This window comes from Ranitomeya variabilis, chromosome 8 (genome assembly GCF_051348905.1).
Source record: "Ranitomeya variabilis isolate aRanVar5 chromosome 8, aRanVar5.hap1, whole genome shotgun sequence".
In the NCBI taxonomy this organism is placed as follows: domain Eukaryota; kingdom Metazoa; phylum Chordata; class Amphibia; order Anura; family Dendrobatidae; genus Ranitomeya; species Ranitomeya variabilis.
In genome coordinates this window covers 107,063,116-107,076,275 of record NC_135239.1, presented here as the reverse complement: position 1 = coordinate 107,076,275, position 13,160 = coordinate 107,063,116, and the positions used below count along the sequence as shown (strand labels likewise).

Genomic DNA, 13,160 nt, shown 5'->3' with positions numbered 1-13,160 from the left:
AACGCACGCCATCTCCTGCGTTCCATATGGGGCTGAATTCCCTGCACTATAGGGTCGTCATGGGCCTCGCTACGGACCAAGGGGAGGAGGAGCACATGATTAACGCTGGACCTCGATACCTTCATATCCTGGTTAGGAGCCTCCAGGTAAGACGCTGTGTCTGTCTGTGTGACTGTGACAGTTTGACCATGGATAGCGACAAACCGCTGCTACATCTGCAGATCCCAGCGTTCACCCTCATATCGTGAGTAGCTGGGCTGGTCCCTTCACTGTTCAGACATGTTGGTATGGGTCATTTAGTATACCTCTCTCTCTTTTAGGGAGAACAGGTCTCTGCCCCAAAGAACAAACCCAGCCGAAAGTGTGGTGTTTGTGGCTCCCGGCTACCTTCCGCCTACAAGAAGACCCTGTGTCAACCCTGTACGGATTACATATTACGTGCTGAACAGCCATCCCTCCTGGACAGCATTAAAACTCTTATTAAACAGGGGGTACAAACCTCCATGGCAGCCTTTTCCCAGCCCCAGGTGTCACATCCCCCCCCTAAAAAGAGGAAAATGGCATCGGTTGAAACTGATTCTGACTATGGTGAGGTTCATACCTCAGAGTCAGACAATAATTGGGAAAATGAGGGCTCCACATCCACCCCTAAACCTGACAGGAAAAAATATTATTTTTCTTCTGCGGATATGTATGAGCTTGTTTCCATAGTAAGAAGCACCATGGGGGTTGAGGAAGTGGAGGAAAAACATTCTGTTCAGGATGAAATGTTTGGGGGTCTGAAACCCAAAAGCAAAACAGGGGTTTCCTATTCATGAAAATGTTCAGAACCTTAGTTTTCAGGAGTGGGCTTCCCCAGAGAAGGGCCTAAGTGTACCTTCAGATTTTAAGAACCGCTTTCCCCTAGAAGGTGACAATTCTATTTGGGAGGTTCCCAGGGTGGACGCCCAGGTCTCTAAAGTTACTAAAAAGACGTCTCTCCCATTTGAGGATTGCTCTCAATTAAAAGATCCAATGGATCGGAAAATAGAAAGCCACCTAAACAAGTCCTGGGAATCTTCTACAAATTTGCTTAAAGCAAATATTGCGTCTACATGCGTCGCCAGGGCCCTAGTCCTCTGGCTTCGCAAATTAGAGGAACATCTCTCCCAGGGTACTTCCAGAGAGGAAATCCTGGACTCCCTACCCCTGTTTCAAAAGGCAACAGGGTTCTTAGCTGATGCCTCAGGGGAATTTGTTCATGTGGCTGCTCGGTCCCTAGTCCTCTCTAACTCAGCCAGGAGAGCCCTTTGTCTGAAGTCTTGGGGAGGCGACATCACCTCTAAAACCAAACTCTGCGCCATCCCCTTTCAGGGACACCATGTGTTCGGGCCAGTCTTGGCTGATATCCTTGAAAAGGCATCTGAATGGAAAAAAATTGCTTCCCGAACAAAAAGTTGCTAGGAAGCGTTTGTTTTTTTTGCCCCCCTCGTGACCAGTCCTCCCAGAAGGACTTCAAGGGAAAAGGTAAAACGGGTCGATGGAGCTACCCGAAGGGGGGTTGAGGCAGTAATATCCTCGTGCCTCAACAGCAACAGACCCCTGATAAACAGTGACTCTCCGGTGGGGGGCCGACTCCCGAAGTTTCTCGCCCAATGGCAGTCCATATCCACGAACCAGTGGATCCTCCACACCATACAATTTGGACTGAAATTGGAATTTGAGAGCCCGCCCACCCAATGCCTGAGAATTTTCCTGGAACAGTCCCCAGACCTCCAGGACTCCCTTCTCCTTCAAATTCAGGATCTCTTGCGAGAAAAAGTGATCTCTCATGTACCTCAGCAGGACTTAGGCAGAGGTTATTACTCTCATCTATTCCTCATAAGAAAACCCTCAGGGAAATGCAGAGTGATCATAAATTTAAAACCCCTGAACAGGTCATTAAATACCGGAGATTAAAGATGGAGTCAATCAGAACGGCAATCCCACTTATCAGGCAAAACTAGGTAATGACTACGATAGACCTGAGGGACGCCTATTATCAAGATCCGATCCATCCAGATCACAGGAGATTCCTTAGTTTCACGGTCTCCCACCACCGCAGGATCACTCACTTTCAGTTCAATGTGCTTCCCTTCAGAGTATCCTCAGCCCCGAGGGTATTCTCAAAAATCATGAGAGAAGCAGTCATCTTCATTCGTCTTCAGGGAATCTGCCTCATCCCTTACTTAGGCGACCTTCTCATCATTGCTCCATCAACATCTCAGTTGAACCAAGATGTGTCAAAGACTCGAAGTATACTCGAATTCCTAGGCTGGGCCCCAAATCTCCAGAAGTCGGACCTATAACCTTCCACAAGGAAAATTCCTGGGGATTCTCTTAGAGAAAAGAACATCTTTCCTTCCCGAAGATTGTCAGCGTGACCTTTGTCAGAGAATCTCCAGATTCAGACAACAAAGGTCTCCAACCTTGTGCATGCCCATTCTGGGGTCCCTAACTTTGTGTATTCAGGTAGTATCCTTGGCCCAGGCACATACACAAACCCTCCAGACTCACGTCCTCCTATACTCCACGGAGGTATCGGAACACTATCCAGGAAAGTTTCACTTCCCAGACACGTGAAGTCGGCCCTCTCGTGGTGGCTAAAGGGCCAAAACCTTCGATGGGGGGTAAGCTGGGACCAGCTTCCCCTGAAAGTGCTTCATACAGATGCCAGCCGAAGAGGTTGGGGCGCCGTGGTGGAAGAAACATATTTTCAGGGACTATGGTCCTCAGACATAGGTTCCAGATCCTCCAACCTGAGGGAATTAAAGGCAGTAGAGGAAGCACTGATAGCCGCTCATCTCTCGTCCAAGGACATCATATCCGTGTCTACTCTGACAACGTAACGACTGTGGCTTATCTTCGGCATCAAGGGGGCACGAAGTATGCCAGTCTGAAGCTAGTTGCAGCACGGATATTTCTCTGGGCAGAGAAACACCTGCTTTCGAACTTTGCAGTACATCTGAAGGGCTTGGACAACACCCAGGCGGATTTCCTCAGCAGGAAGGACTTCCATCCCGGGGAATGGTGCCTGAACCAAGAAGTCTTCCTATCCCTAACCTTGAGATGGGAAAGCCCGGAGGTCGACTTATTTGCAAATGCCCAAAACGCAAAATCAAAAACATATTTCTCCCTCAGCCCCATGTGTGGGGCTCTGGGGATAGATGCTTTCGTTCATCCATGGACCTTCAACCTGGCTTACGCCTTTCCACCAATTCCGATGCTGTCAAAGACTTTGCAGAAGATCCGGTCAGACAAAGTCACGACAATCCTAATTTCCCCAATGTGGCCGGGTCGGAGCTGGTACAGCGCCTTGAGGGACATGGCCGAAGAAGGTCCCATACTTCTTCCTTAAAGATCCGACCTCCTTTTTCAAGGTCCCCTACTTTACCCAGGACTCAAAAAGTTGAACCTGGCGGCCTGGCTACTGAGACCGACATATTAAAGGCCAGGGGCCTCTCAAAACAGGGTTATCCAAACTCTCCAAAAGAGTAGGAAACCTGTGACCAATGCTATCTATGGCAAAGTGTGGAAGAAGTTCTCTTCCCAGTGTCCCTGATCCCTTCCACCCCAACATTGCTAAAATCCTAGACTTCCACCAGAAGGGTTTAGATCTAGGGCTCACCCCGAGTACACTAAAGGTTCAGGTATCGGCCCTTAGTTCTTTTTTTGACCAGGACCTGGCTGGCCACCGCTGGATCAAAACATTCATGACTTCTGCAAGCAGATTACGTTCTAGACTCCCTAGTCGGGTTCCCCCCTGGGATCTAAATTTAATGCTCAATAGTCTAACTCAGCCTCCCTTTGGGCCCTTGTCTTCATTACCCCTTAAAATCATAATGCTTAAAACTGTGTTCCTTGTGGCAATTACCATGGCTAGGCGCATAGGAGAATTGCCGGCCCTGTCTGTTCAAGAACCCTTCCTATCCTTAAATTCAGATAGTATAGTCCTGAGTCTAGATCCCGCCTTTCTGCCCAAAGTCGTTTCAGATTTTCATAGGGGTCAGGATGTCGTATTGCCCTCATTTTGCCCAAATCCGTCCAACACGAAGGAGGAAAGCTTCCACACCCTGGATGTCCGCAGGGTAGTCCTCCACTACCTGGAGCAATCCAAGGCTTGGAGGATCGACCAGAATCTCTTTATCCAGTTATCAGGAAAGAATAAAGGAAGGAAAGCAGCTAAGAGCACAATTGCAAACTGGATTAAGCAGGCCATCTGCCTTGCATACTCGGAAAAAGATCTCCCTCCACCGATCTCGCTGAAAGCCCATTCTACCCGGTCAGTCTCCACATCATGGGCAGCAAGAGGGAACGCCTCATCTGAGCAGATATGCAGAGCCGCCACCTGGTCATCTGTACATGCTTTCATCAGACACTACAAACTAAATTTCGACAGGGATCTGACATTCGGCAGACGCATTCTACAGGCCGTAGTCCCTCCCTAAAGAAATTATCATTGGTATAACTCCAAGGTGACTGTCGTGGAAGGTGACTAGAGAAAACAGAATTAGTCTTACCGGTAATTCGGTTTCTAGGAACCTTCCACGACAGCACTAATTTCCCTCCCTATCTGATATTCAAAGGATGATTTCTGCACTTTGGTGGTAACTATTCACGCTAGTATGGCCAGAAAAAACACTGGAGATAGCAGGAAGGGGAGGGATATTTAACCTCTTTGTGTTTCCTGTCCCCCACTAGGGCGGGGAGACCACCTCCAAGGTGACTGTCGTGGAAGGTTCCTAGAAACCGAATTACCGGTAAGACTAATTCTATTTTCTTCCTGTTTCTATCAATGAAGTAGGGCCTCTAGTATTTCACTGAACATTGAGAACTAGGAAGAGAAACTAGTCAACATGTGACTGTAAATATGCAAATCTCATATGTGGTCATATGACGACTACTCAAACCACTTGAGCTGTGTATAAGAAGGGGCAGCTAACTGAATTCTTGCCCTTGGTTCTGGAAAACCTACATCTGCCTTTGCCTGGAGGACACTGCGTCATAGGTTTGGAACATCGATCACAACCTTATGATGCAGACTAACCTCCTAGACTTGGATGTGGCTGTAAATCTTAGTCTATAGTGAAAAGATCAGTAGAAGCGGCTTGCCTGACTATGGGAAGTAGAGAATCATAAGGCAGGTGGCGAGCGGTTGGAGTGGGTAATGATGAACTAAGCATTGATTTTTGATTTTTTTTTTTTACACCTTTATTTCGAAGTGCATACATATCTGGGTTATGATCAAAGCTACACAACATATCTTGTTTGTAACCTGTGTACTGCCTGTATATGCCTGTAACTCCTCCCTTTCCCTTCTTCTGTATGTGAAAGTTTGCATTTACTGAATTGAAAATTATTAGAATGTATTATCAGTCCATAAATAAATGTAATTTGGAGGCAAAACTAAACAGGAAGAGGGAGGGAATAAGGAATAGTTTCCGATGCACATTTAAGGTGATATAAGTTAGCCAAAAATGTGTTCAGCAATTAGGTGAGCTACAACCATAAATGCCACCTTTATGGAGCTTGGGTACATTATGGCTTTTGTAAGCAAACATTCTTTCATATGTGCTAGTTATATTTACGGCTGAAATAACTTCTTTCCTGGAATGGATGTTGGAAGATTTCCAATTCTTAGCAACGGCTAATTTCATGGCCATAAAAATATGGGCAGTGATTATTTTGCCTCAGGGTGTGGATTTGTTCATATGCAAAAAGAGTAGTGCTATTAGCCATATTCAAAGGGGTGGTCCAGACTTAAACTACAAGTCTGCAGTCACTCTATGTGACTACAGACTTATGAATCCTTGAATTGTGCGCAGTGTGAGGATTCTCCAATGCCTGGAGCGAGCAGTCATATGACCACAAGTATGCGATATGCATACTCCTGTCTATATTCCTTCTAGATTGGCCTGGCCTTGTTCAATGCAAGTGTATTGAAGGAGGCTGAAAACAGACTAGTTGGAATGTGGCCGGGATATAATTTAATGCAGTACAACAGCACCAGTCATCGTAGTCTGGTGAAGGGCAATTTTGGAGGAAGGATGGAATTCATTTGAATGCTGTTGGCATGGACATGTGGTGTTTGGTAACACAGAAAGGTGTTGAAACGGGTCTAAAGGTGGGGAGGGACATACATATTTAAGGGGTCAGAACATTTGTTAGTGGCATGGGGGGGTCCTCGAAGTTGGTGGAATTGGTTAATGGCGGATCGGAGGGGGGTGATCTCAAGAGGTCCTGGATTCCCCTGGGTCAGGTGGACAGGTGTTTAAATAATCCCGTGGAAGGGATTAAAAGAGGACCTGTTATTCGTTTTTGGATATTGGCCAGGTTGGTTAATAGCTGACTCTGAACTGGTGCATATAGAATAAATATCAATTGCACACTCCTTTTGTATGCAAACAACATTTATGTTATTACAGTTCAAGACAGAAGAGTAACCTTTGAGTGTCAATGCGTTTCGGCCAAACAGGCCTTTTTCACGACAGTTGCTTTCAGTACGTAATCTCTTCTAGACAGGGTTTTTCTCTTCCCTGGTGGTGCAATTTAAGTCTGAAGGGTATTGTTCAAGAGACATCCATAAGCAGGTTGAAAAGTCAGTATTTCACATGTCCTGGACCGTTTGATTGCTTTAGTAATTCAGATTACCTACTGAATGCAACTGAAAAAGGCCTGTTTAGCTGAAACACGTTGACACTCAAAGGTTTCTCTTCTGTCTTGACCTGTAATAAAATACATTTTGTTTGCATCCAAAAGGAGTATGCAATTGCTCTATATTCTATATAGTCTGAGGGACTTCACCAATCCCCTCAATTGGCACCTTCATTAGTGAAATACCTCAATGTGCATGCCAATATCTATTTTTCTGAGCTGGTGCATAGTGGCTAGAGATAAGACTTAACCTGGGGCCAAGGTGGGATTATCAAACCTGTGGCTTACGGTTTTGGGGCTTTGAGGACCACCCATTTTGGGAGGTTATTGTTTAAACTATTTTGTATTAAATGTTAATAAAAGGCTGCAATGGCCAATTAATCCAATCTAAGTGTGGTGTGTTTATTGAGCTTTTAGTATAAAAGATCAGGAGGGGATTAGGTGTTTAAAACATTAAGAATTGAAGCTCACATGAGTCACGAATAGTGTTGAGCATTCCGATGCTGCAAGTATCGGGTATCGGCCGATACTTGCTGTATCGGAATTCCGATACCGGGATTCCGATACTCTTGTGGTATCGGGTATCGGGTATCGGAACAACATTTTATTTTAATTCTCTCTTTTACACATTTTAACATTGTTAAAATGTGTAAAAGAGAGAATTAAAATAAAAAATATCGCTATACTCACCTGTCCGACGCAGCCGGGACCTCAGCGCAGGAACCGGCAGCGTTGTTTGTTTAAAATTCCCGCTTTTACATGGTTACGCGAACTCCCGGCTTGTGATTGGTCAGGGCGCCCATGTTGCCGGGCCGCGGACCAATCACAGCAAGCCGTGACGAAAATACGTCACGGCTTGCTGTGATTGGTCCGCGTCCCGGCAACATGGCCGCCATTAACCAATCACAAGCCGTGACGTCACGGGAGGCTGGACTTGCGCGCTTTTGAAAAAGCGCGCGTGTCCAGCCTCCAGTGACGTCCCGGCTTATGATTGGTTGCGCCGCGATCAACCAATCACAAGCCGGGAGGCTGGACACGCGCGCAATTTTAAAATGCGCGCTTGTCCTGCCTCCCGTGACGTCACGGCTTGTGATTGGTTAATGGCGGCCATGTTGCCGGGCCGCGGACCAATCACAGCAAGCCGTGACGTATTTTCGTCACGGCTTGCTGTGATTGGTCCGCGTCCCGGCAACATGGCGCCGTGACCAATCATAAGCCGGGACGTCACTGGAGGCTGGACACGCGCGCTTTTTCAAAAGCGCGCAAGTCCAGCCTCCCGTGACGTCACGGCTTGTGATTGGTTAATGGCGGCCATGTTGCCGGGACGCGGACCAATCACAGCAAGCCGTGACGTATTTTCGTCACGGCTTGCTGTGATTGGTCCGCGGCCCGGCAACATGGGCGCCCTGACCAATCACAAGCCGGGAGTTCGCGTAACCATGTAAAAGCGGGAATTTTAAACAAACAACGCTGCCGGTTCCTGCGCTGAGGTCCCGGCTGCGTCGGAGAGGTAAAGTATAGCGATATTTTTTATTTTAATTCTTTCTTTTACACATTTATATGGTTCCCAGGGCCTGAAGGAGAGTTTCCTCTCCTTCAGACCCTGGGAACCATCAGGAATACCGTCCGATACTTGAGTCCCATTGACTTGTATTGGTATCGGGTATCGGTATCGGATTGGATCCGATACTTTGCCGGTATCGGCCGATACTTTCCGATACCGATACTTTCAAGTATCGGACGGTATCGCTCAACACTAGTCACGAATACCCCATATGTCAATAGAGGCTGTACTTGGCCCCAGCCAGCGAAGGGAGGCTGACATGACAGGATTGACGTGGAAATATAGGGAGCTGGAGGGATATTTAGAGGATTGGGGGTCAACAGATTGATTTAGAGGAGGAGCTGGGGTTAGGTTTTGGGAGGAGGAGGGGTCAGAGGTGGGGTTAAGGGGCAGTAATATAAAAGGGTAAGCCATCTTAATGTGGGTAGCCATTATAGGTACCCCCTGACAGAGTTAAGAAGCTAAGTGTTGCAGACAGCAATGACTTGATGCCTCCATCCTGATTATTGTATGGACCGATGACCGGGAAATTGTAACCTAAAACTATGCACTAGGCTACAATAAAATGGCGTCAGGCTCCACCTATAGCTGTGAACTGGGCACAACACCATACAGAAGATCAGGTTGGACACTGACCTTAGTCTCCTATACCTTGTAGCTGCTGTACTTGCTGTGCATAAATGTCATGTTCAAACATTTACACATCATCAAATAAAAATGGCAGCCCCCATTGGATGAGTAAAAAAGTAATTGCACTGAGTTAAGCAAAAAACATCAACAAGATATCCATTTTTTAATACGAGTCAGTGAATCAGTGAAAATGTCCGGGTTTAACATTGTAAGTAGGATATTTCTAATTTATTTTTTTGGTACATGAAAATCCCTGATAAAACTCTGACGGTAAAAACTGACACTGACCAAGCCATTCAGTTATTCATCTACGCAGAAAAGTTAAAGTTTCAAACTGACCATAGCACCAGTACACATAGCAAAACCAAGTTCCGTACAGTGACCTGTATTTAGCCCCAAGAATAAGATCTGACCAATAATGTAAAATAATTGAAAAACAAAACAAAAACAATCAAACAACCTTTCTTCAAAGCACATGCTTGTTTGAAACCATGTAAGGTTAGGGTCGAATTTTTGCCATGTTTCAGGCTTACACTTGCAAGAAAAAAAAATGATGCAAAAGATATATATACAGTTTGTATTAGGGTAATCCACTAATGGGGCAGAAAGTGGGCATGATATTGCAACTACAGGTCCCGTAGCAGCATTGCACTAACGTGAAACGGTCATTGTCCTCTGTTCTTCCTCTCCCCGTGCCCCTGATCTCCTGCGCACCATGTAATGTCCCAAAGTTTGGAATAAAGGGCTTGAATTTTTGAACGGATTGGTGAGTGCCGCTCTTCTTTTTCGTAATGCGTATTCATGTAACTGATGCCCATTACAAGCCTCATCTGGGTGCAGCTATAATCAGTGGCATAACCTGAAGAATGAGGGCACAAATGCAACATCTCCGAAAGGCCCCCAATTATTACACATATTTAATAGTGCCTTTATAGTACCTTATAGGACCTTTGGGCCCACTATGTGCCCGGATCTGGGTCTAACTACACAGGAATCCATACCCCATTACACTCCTTAAAATGTAGAAATCACCTAATGGCTGCGGCACATATGACAATATTTTCTGTTTAAAAAAACTAATCTGCTTTGACTTTTAGCCATGCAGCTTTATGCAATTATATTGGAATACTTTTAAAATGAAGCATGGGATTACTGTGGATTATTGTATGGTGTAGATGACGCCACTTTTCTGGTGCACATTTTGACCCACAGCATGACAGGAGCATCGCACACACTACTCAGCTGACGTAACCCACAGTGTGAGGTAAAGACCGAACTACACAACACTTCTACTTTGCTTCTTGTCACAGGGTTTATGTACAACTATGAATATATGTAACTTTAATGCTTAAACAGTGGAGTCCTAAGTCATAACTGGTATCAGAAAGCAACAGGAAAAGCAGAAGCTGGGAGATAAATGATGGCCAGTCAGTAACGAGCCCTCAGCTGCAGGCACACAGGAAACATCGCGCTAACAGCTGCATGGCACAGTAGAGCCCTGACCAGTCATGTACAGAATACCTAGTGGTACTACTACACCCAGCAGACATACTACTCTCACTATGGGATGGAAACAAGTGGACACTTTCTAAAGGAAGTCATTCTAATTGCCTGATGAGAGGCTGCTGGCTCCCACAGTACACAAGGGGTTGAGATGAGGCAGGGAAGGAAGCCACAAGCCTACCTGCATGACAGGGCTCCAGCTCTACATTAATGATGGACACAATAACCTGGGATAAACTCACCTGCAGTCTTCTTTCTCTGCGTACAAGTCCCAGGCAGGGAAGTTACCGTACAAACTACAACTCCCAGTATGCTTTGCAACAACTCAAGGAAAAGGCTCAACAACTTTATCTATAGAGTTTGAGTTTTTGCGAGTTCCCCGACTCTACATGCAAGAGCGCCCCTTGCTGGCAGCTATGTGTTTCATGGGACAGATTGCTTGCTGCCGGCTTGTGAGGCTGTGTGCCAGTATGTGCAGCACAAGGGACTGGGAGGTGTGGGAGTCACAGGAGACACCCAGTTACAATCCTCCCCTAGGATTCCGGAACAGAGAACTTGTAGTTTATTATACATTATTGTCATTTCTATTCCTCACTATTGAAGTTGCAGCTTCATGAAGAAGGAAAAGTCGTGGAATTTGTGAATCACAGTGTCAAATCACACGATGAGGGGGTTGTCCAGGTTTGGCACAAAAGTCTGAAGTCACTCTATATGACTGCAGACTGGTAGATCCTCACATCGTGCCCAGTGCTTGTTGTCAGGATTCTTCGGCGCCGGGAGCAGATATTCATGTAACGGCAAGTAGGCAAAATGCTTACTCCCCGGCACATTCCGACTAGATGTGCAGAAATGTGTATATCGCATACTTGCAGTCACATGACCACCTGATCTCAAGCCACACATGGAAAACCCCTTTGATATTCTGCAAATAATGAAAAAATGGAAATATTTTTTTAAAAACTTTTAGTATTAGGAAAAACTGCATGTAGAACGTCTTGGCATGCTATAAAAACATTATTGATGGTTGTCAGAGGAATGTTCTGCCATACTGAATGCTCTTGGGCAAATCATTAAATCTTCTGCTGCAAACCTCAATTGTCAAGTAATCATGTCCCAGATGTGCTCGATGTGAGACAAGTCCTGAGAAGTTGCAGGCCATGGTATCCTGTATAGGCCATGGTGTTATGTTTAGGCCATGCAGGCTGCTCACAATAGCCTGAGCAACATGAGGACTGGCTGTGATGAAATGTGAAGGAGCCACACCTCGCCACCCCGCCTAAGGTCAATATTACGTAATCGGTATCATGCGGTAAGGTCACACCACTTGTACCAGTGATGTTCCACACCCCCTAGGGGCACATAAGGTCAACTTTGCATAATTTTACACAGACCCCCCCCCCCATCCGTATTGGCACGGGGAGTGACAGAAAGTGGCCCAAGTAGTCACTGACATGGCACCACACTCGCCCACAACCCTGACCGTCTGACAGGCCCCTTTCTCTAGCACCAGTTAAACAGAACCTTATCAGCCCAGTAGGACTGCCACCAGTTCCTCGTTCAATATACGCCTCATCCGTTAACAGGGTTATATCGGGCCCGAATCCCTCCCCCAGTAGCATGTAAGATTAGGCCGAGAAACGGATGTGTGGATTCGTGGATCGAGATAAAAGAGCAGCCCAAGGTTACATTATACAGTATATTTAATCACTTTAACAGCACACTAGACAATACTCTATATATACACAATGGTTATACATATATAATGGTCAGGTATGCAAATACAATAGTGGTAGGGCAAAAGGTATAAGCAGAAAATATGGGTAGTTACCAGTTAGATGAAAGGCTTGGCTTGTGGGGGAGTCGCTGCCACATGGGACCCTCTGGGTCTCTACCCTCCTGCCCTCTGTGCTGAAGCTAAATCCCCATGTCCTAAATGTCCATATGAACCATGTGAAGATGATGGTACAACATTAAGCTACAAGCCAGATAAAAGTGTTCCATTGACCTCATTGCAAAGCTATCAAAATGCAGAGAAAGACAGCAATGAAATCTCTAATGGAGGTCTATCTTCAGTGAAGAGTCCTGCTGTTGTCTTGAATGCAATTGATAGCTGGAGATTGGTCTGGAGATCACGTGGGCAATGCCATGAAGAGGTCTTTACGAGGGAAAGTCACACCAGCCCTACTCTTGGAATTTTGGAGTGTGGGGTTGCACGTTGTTCGGTTGTGGACCCGACAGCAAGGCCATTTTTCCAAAGTGTCCTAGGAGCTGATTTTTAAACATGACCATGTCAAGGCACATGTTATTCATGCTACTGTGAGTAGCCTGTTTGGCCTAAACATACTACCATGGCCTGCAGCATCTCTGGACTTGTATTCCTTCAAGCACATCTGGGATCTTGATGATTTGTGTGCCCATTTGCATTCTGCTTGGAAGAACATTGATGGCAGCAAAAGCATGTAAGTAAGCAAGAGATTCATACTCGATACTAAATAAATTGAGATATTTTGAAATAGTCTCCATTTTTTCATCATTTACATATTATTAACAAATTTACAGATCCTGTGATTTTCATAATTCCGCAACTTTTCTATCTTGCTGAGCAATGCATTAGATCTAAAACGGATCAACTTGGCAAAGGCTTGCAAGTTTGAGTGAATAGTTTACCAGATTCTCCTTTTTGCCCTATGCGTTTAATTACAAAATTTTTTGTTAGCTAGACCAGACATTCATTCTTTATTCATTTAGACGGTTCGCCATTGACTAGGTTTCAATTTAATTCAGTTTTACA

At 45.6% G+C, this 13,160-nt stretch overlaps 1 protein-coding gene across 2 annotated transcripts in view; it reads right to left on the bottom strand.

Moving 5' to 3' along the window:
* Positions 1-10,749, bottom strand: part of PLA2G4A (phospholipase A2 group IVA) — a 241,714-nt gene extending 230,965 nt beyond the window's left edge. Inside the window, exon 1 of one of the 2 annotated variants that reach the window (XM_077277665.1) lies at positions 10,612-10,749. The gene's annotated coding sequence lies outside the window, so the exon portion shown is untranslated. The remainder of the gene's footprint in view (positions 1-10,611) is intronic. The other variant, XM_077277667.1, reaches the window with a different exon arrangement.
* Positions 10,750-13,160: the final 2,411 nt, after the last annotated feature.